The following is a 6,707-nucleotide window of genomic DNA, read 5'->3' as shown; positions in this document are numbered from 1 at the left end:
GGGGAAGTCCGTAATGGAAGCAAAAATAAGAGGCTTTTTTGTTTTATATTTAGCAAAGATTACGACTGGTCCATCTGCCACGTTAAAATTGCCAGCTGGGCCCACTGTTTGTCGTAACGCACAAGTTTTTTACATGGGCCAGCCCCAACTGATATGGCCCATTCAACATGTGTCTCTCTCCCACTATGCATTTACCGTCTTATGGAAATGAATAGCATGAGCCGTAATGAAAGTATGGTCAATACATGCTAGATTGGTATTGTCGATTGAGAAAGAAAGATTTGTCTATATTCAAAATTTCAATTGACATAGATGGTCCCTTGTAAATGTGGGTCTAGAATTCTCACTTATGTCCATTCGATTTGTCTTCATTTTGATTCTCTGCGATTCCCCCTTGTGACCAAAGAGTCCATGATATGATGGGGGGTTGACAATCACATCGGGCTTTGGCCGGTTGCAATTGACAAATCATGTAGGCCGAACACACACTCTTAAAATATACTCCATTTATTTGTAAAGTATAAGACAATTTAGCATTTACTTATAAGGCCATGAGTCCATAAGGTATACCTTAATCATTCTTAACTCTATATAAGCGTCATATTATCCGTTTTAACCTTTTTACTCCACCTCATCCTATAGAAATGATTTAACGTTGTTAATTTCTTAGCTAAAATAAACATTGATAATAAACAACATTAATTTCATATATATATATATATATTTTTTTTGCCTAAGTTAACATGTTAACCAAGAAAGGTTTTAACACCCCTTAACATGGGGAGAAAGTGGTTTGAAAGACATGTTAATCTGTCATATCATCTTTAACACCAATGAAGTTAGAGTACATCCCAATGCCTAAATGGATTAATGTGTAAAATATATTTGTAAAGTATAAGACAATTTAGCAATTCGTTGTATATGGATTAATGTTTCATAATATTATACAGTTAATTGGGATATATTAAAGTTGTAAACATCATTTTACGATGGAAGAGGAGGATCTTAGTTAGGGTTAGGGGGAGCCCCGCTCATCCTGTTTTTCGCTTAGAAGTGTAAATTTTATCAAAAATTTTATATGTATTGAACCCCTATTCCCTCTGTTTTTTCTTTAATACTTCTGCCCACTCTATTTAAAAGTTCAAGATTGCGACCATACGATGATGATGAAATTTGGTGGTCTATGGGTTGATGGCAACGGTATTTACTTTCTCTACCCCATTAAGATTATTTTTGGTGATGAACCTGGTGTATATTAATTGTTTTCTTTTTTGAACGGAAATAATGTACATTAATTGTTTAATCAAATAATTTATGAGTTTGAAGGGGCCATTGGGCAAGAGTAGTCATGAATTTGAGTTAATAATTAAACGTGGAAACGTTATAAAGTTAAAACCATCGGCTGAGTATGAGTTTTGGTCAGCAATGAATTAATTGAAAAACGTGTAGAGTGGGGGATATGATGTAAGAAAGGCAGGGTGGGTGGGTCATAACCTCATGAGGTGTTGGAAAATTGTATATATCATCTCTTCATTCTTCAACCAATTTCATCTCATTTTCTAGTTAATGTGTTACATATGTAAACAAGGAATTAAATTGATAGTTTACGTGCTATATATATGAGAATATGAGTTGTGGATTTGCTCTCTTCGTTTAAGAAATTAAATATTTGGTTTTACTATTTGCTTAAGCATAACACATACAGATATACCGGTGAAATAATTTGTGAAATGTTTAAGGAAACGATGGTAACCAAAAGTGTAATTTCTCAAATCTAATTATTAAGTCCATAATATAGACATATTAGATGACTAATCCGTGTAATTCTTTCTATAAATAATTGTTTAACCGGTTGTTGTTTACCACATTTTTTATAAACTGTGTACTGAAACTGTATAATTGCTAATGTTTGATTATATATATAGACCGGTGACGCAGCTTAGTGGGAACCGGAGGGTGCAACCCCCCCCCCCCTTCCAAGTTTCGGTTAGAAGTGTAAAATTTCCGATTTTTCGTCCGAAAATTTTAAAATTATTTAGGATCCCCTCCTCTCCAATTATTTTGTCTAAATATATATATAATGTATGAATTGGGTCCTAAAATTTTTCGCTCTTTCGGAACTTTTAGTCAAGCTCCGCCACTGATATAGACATAGTATCTATTTAAAATAAAAAATGTTAATTTTACTTTATGATATGCTTTTGGGGACACATTTGTCCCTTTAACATTGTTGAGTGCCAAACAAGGGTCTCCCAAAAGTATTAGTGGTAAATTTATTATATCATGAAAAGTTTGTTTCTTTACATAAAATTCTATGGACAAAAACTAAACCATCCAACTAGCCTTTACTTTTCCATTTGACCAAACTGATTACGGGTGTATAAAACTCGGTCCCGACCATCATAACAGTGGCTTGAACCAGAGCCAACCAGAAATTAGATCGAACCGGCTTCATATGGACCTGTTACACAACTTCGTTTTGTCTTAAAACCCAGTTCGAAACTGGAAAACACAATTTAAACCGAGACTAACCGGTTTTATTTGCATATCATACATCAAAGACAAATTTTAAAATCATTAATTATAACAAATGTGTTATAATCTTTAAATCCTCTAGATACATCAAAGATGTATTTGCAAATAATTTATTATAACAAATATGTTATAATCTCAATCCTCTAGGCTAGACATGGTCTACTACTAAAATCAATAGATCAGACATGGTGTGCTTGTATAATCTATCAAGTCAAATGTGAACGTTATTTGTTACGACAATAGCCTTAAAATCTATCATTGATATGAACATGCAAAAGTAGTTTTTTTTTAATGGTGAAACTTTTATATAGGATATAGAAAAAAGGCTAGTAAAAATAACCCAAAAGTTAAACAATTATATCCCGAATATTAATTCAGTCGCCTTTGAGATGTAAACGAGGTGAGTCACATGTGACATTATTTGAAACTGGTTCAATAAAAGCTTGAATTAAGCCGAGCATAAACGAGCCCGAGCTCGAGTCTCTATTGAAGCTCATTTAATAAATGAACTCGAGTCCAAATATCACTTACCTATTTCGATTAGGCTAGAAGCTAACGAACATACTATTTATATAACCTTTATTAATATCTATACTATTATAAAAAAGAGAAGTGATGTACCAAATTGTAATTTTACCACGCGTATCAATTCTAAAGCAGCATGTACAACTAATGAAAGCTTGTTTGATGAGGGTAAAATTGTAAAGGAGTCAACATTTTAAGACACTAAAAGGGTATAATAGTAAATTGCACTCACATATTTAAACCCTTAACAAACCTAATCGACACCCTGAATGAAACTCCCGTCCTTTGATTATCTCACATATTCAATTAAGAATTCCAAAGATCTCTTTATTTTTCTTCTCAAAACCATCATCCATTGCCGTATCACTTGCATCTGAATCAAATCAGAGACTCACAATTTTCTCTTCCCCTAATTTTTGCTTTTTTTTCTTCGGTGTTTGATTTTTGCTTGATTCCATTGGCGTTGTTCATGAGGTTCGATTGTATGGTTAGGGTTCAGCGATGGTTGACGGTGTTCTACGAACAGCATGGGGTGGGGTTCCGGCGAGTCTAACTGGACCCGATGGCTATGGATTCCGGAAAAAGATTGGTACAATGACACCCATGGATCAGGTTCTTTGGATAACTCATTAGCTAGAGGCTTCACTCATGGGTACATCACCACTGTTTTGTCTTTTGTTTATGAATCCATCTATATGTTCAGCTTATGTTATGTGTCTTGGCCATGGTTTAGAAAGGGTGTGTGTTGATTAAGGTTGTAAAGGTGAGGATGATAATAACAAGTTACGCATGATGTGTGTGTCTTTGTGAAGCTTTTCAAAACTAATTAAAGCCTGATGGTGAGATTAATTGTTGACAGATTGAGATGATGTCTGAGTCAATTGATGAAACCCTAGACAAAGATGAGGCTGTAGAGGAAACAAAGGAGCTTACCAGGTAGAAATTATGCAACTATGTTGTCAGTTTTCTAGCATCCCTGAATAAAAAATATAACATTTTTGGCCTATTTGTTGTGTAGGTGCTTGATGAGATTGGTGTAGGCATCGGTTCACAGGTGAGTTTTGTATATGACTTGTTATGTACTCTTGGAAATAGAGATTTGTGGTAACTTTGGTTAAGTTTTGTAAAATAAACTGCATATTTAGCATACAACCTCCTTAAATGCCTTATTAAAAGAATTACATTTGTTACTTACTGTCTATACAAGTTTTCTACACATGACTTGTGGTTTTTTTCAAGAAAATGGACAACTTTCTATAACTCATTTACCCATCCTGCTCGAAAGAATGACCGTACAACTTTCTAATAACGTTTGTTCGTTTTTTTATAGCTATCTTCTGCACCAAAAGGTCGACTCGGACCCAAGAAGGTTGACAATACTGTCTCCAGGTATGTCAATTAGTAGCTATAATGATCAACCAAAACCAGTTCTTCTTCTTCTTCTTCTTTACTGCATATGAAAAAAAAAAAGAAAAAAAAAGAAGAGGGATTCACAGCTAAGTGGTAAGGATTTTAAGTTGAAATGCCTTTGTGGTTAAGTCTATCTAATATTATTATTTTTCCTTCATTTTACTATAGCCTATTCGACTCGGACCCAGAAACGGGGACGACGATGACGATGTGCACTCAGGTAACGTTTTTGGGGTTTACTAATAGATGTTACTGCAGATAATTATCACTCCAGATCACGGATTTTGTAGTTTGGGTTTTAAGTTTACGTTTCTTTTTTCGTTTTTGTAGATAATGGTTCTAGATGTTCTTCAACAGTTATTCTGCATATGATTACTTGACGTTCTTCAACAGCAATCTTATCAGCTTGTTAATTAACATGTACAAACACAGGTAGACAAGCTCAGGGGGGAAAGGGAAGCGCTCCTGTGATGATCTGGTTCAGAATCCCAGCTCTGCATCAGCAACTGCTGGAACCACTTGTTTGCTTGGTTTGTAAACATATTATTATATTTGAATTCTTTTGCTCAATTGATCTTTTATTTGCTTTGTAAAATGCCATGACTCTTTTTTCTTTTTCTTTTTTTCATCTATGATTAATAGGTTCCGAAGCTGAATGGGAAGGTTACGCTCGATCGTTTGACTATCATGAAGGTAACGCTCGAGTGTTTTGATTTGTGAAACTAATTAAGATCTTTGCTAAAGTAATGAAAAGTTTGAATATTGTTTCATAAAGTCACTCAAACTTTTTTAACCTTTAATCAACAATATCAGCTTTTTGATTAATACATACATAGGAGCTTTCGTAATCATGTTTATTTGTTGTTATTTGTGGGTATGATAAACAAGATTTCCGTTTTCTAAACTTACCAGCTTGTTAATTGACACGTACCAACATAGGTAGAAAAGCTCAAGTGAAAGGGAAGCGCCCTCGTGAGGATCTTGGTACGTTTGACTGTGATGAAGGTAATGCTCGATCGTTTTGAGCTGTGAAACTAATTAAGATCTTTGCTTAAGTTTGCCGTTCGTTAAAAAGAAGCAAGTAATGAAAAGTCTTAATATTGTTTCATAACGCCACTCAAACCTCTAAAATTAAGTAATTTTGTTTGACCACTAATCAACATATTTTATCAGCTTTTCAATTAATGCATACACAGGTAGAAAGGCTCAAGTGAAACGAAACCGGCTCCCGACCCTAGAAGGTTTGCAGAGAAGAAACATACGATGCGGGGAACTTAGGAAGATGTGGATCATCTCTTGGTGTCATGCCTTGGTGATAAGACAAAAAGTGTGTAATTGGTGGTGCAAATTGCGGACATTAGAGGCCTATTCAAATTGTATACAAATGAAGCAGAAAAGAAAGATGCTGCAGCTGGGACTTTGGGTAACTTGCAGTGCGCCCGACCCATTTGACCTAATTCTGTTCTAGCTACTTTTTTAATTAAACATGTTTGAGGTAAAACACAACCTGTATATTGTTCAAAACTACGGCTTGTCATCATTTTGCTAATGTTTGCATGTTTAACTTTCTAGGAGTGTACCACCGTACGACTGGATCAACAAACAGAACTCAAACCAGCATTGGCTAAGGAAAGAACGAGAAAAAATATACTTTCCGGATGGTGGTACTATGCTCCCCAATGGCGTTAGCGCGTATGTTGATTTAGTGCAAAATCTCTTCCCGGTGATGAAAGATGAACTGTTCGTACATTGTCGTAAATTGACCAATACTTTTAGTTCATATTGGTACCCATGTTCAGTATGGGATTGTCTCTCTGGGTAATCTTTCCGCATTAAAATCATGTTTAACTTTTATTTATATTTATTATGTCGTGAACATATTGGATATTAAATCTTTGGGTTATATGTATAAGAAGCTCTATAGACGGAAAACAATACTAATAGTGTTGGAACATTCAACCCAGATCATATCAATTTGTTATATGGAAAATAGTAAGTTTGACCAGTAAAGTCAAAATCTTTTTTTTTTCGTCTTAAGGTCAAATTGTATTAACATTTGATATTAGTTTTGTAAGATTTTTAGAAGACGTCTAAGAACCATCTCCTTTTGAAAGAGAACTTTAACAAAATTATAACGAACTTAATATTGTTAATACAAATTGATATGTATTTATATGTGTTTTGTATTTGCTTTCATATTTCCATTTATGTATGTAGGTCCCAGTTATACAACTATT

General features: G+C 34.3%; 1 long non-coding RNA gene across 4 annotated transcripts; it reads left to right on the top strand.

The window, feature by feature from the left end:
- Positions 1–3,333: 3,333 nt before the first annotated feature.
- On the top strand, positions 3,334–6,480 carry LOC110929825. Of its 4 annotated transcripts, none has more exons than XR_002587423.2 (11): positions 3,334–3,712; positions 3,920–3,996; positions 4,079–4,114; positions 4,391–4,449; positions 4,639–4,690; positions 4,801–4,806; positions 4,903–5,000; positions 5,113–5,163; positions 5,410–5,475; positions 5,667–5,965; positions 6,043–6,480. It is a non-coding gene; the product is annotated as an uncharacterized LOC110929825 (long non-coding RNA). The 4 variants fall into 4 exon arrangements; XR_004889486.1 differs by lacking the exon at positions 4,801–4,806 and adding an exon at positions 3,794–3,823; XR_002587424.2 differs by lacking the exon at positions 4,801–4,806.
- Positions 6,481–6,707: the final 227 nt, after the last annotated feature.

Source organism: Helianthus annuus, chromosome 3, assembly GCF_002127325.2.
Source record: "Helianthus annuus cultivar XRQ/B chromosome 3, HanXRQr2.0-SUNRISE, whole genome shotgun sequence".
Taxonomy (NCBI): domain Eukaryota; kingdom Viridiplantae; phylum Streptophyta; class Magnoliopsida; order Asterales; family Asteraceae; genus Helianthus; species Helianthus annuus.
This window is presented reverse-complemented; position numbering and strand designations above follow the sequence as displayed.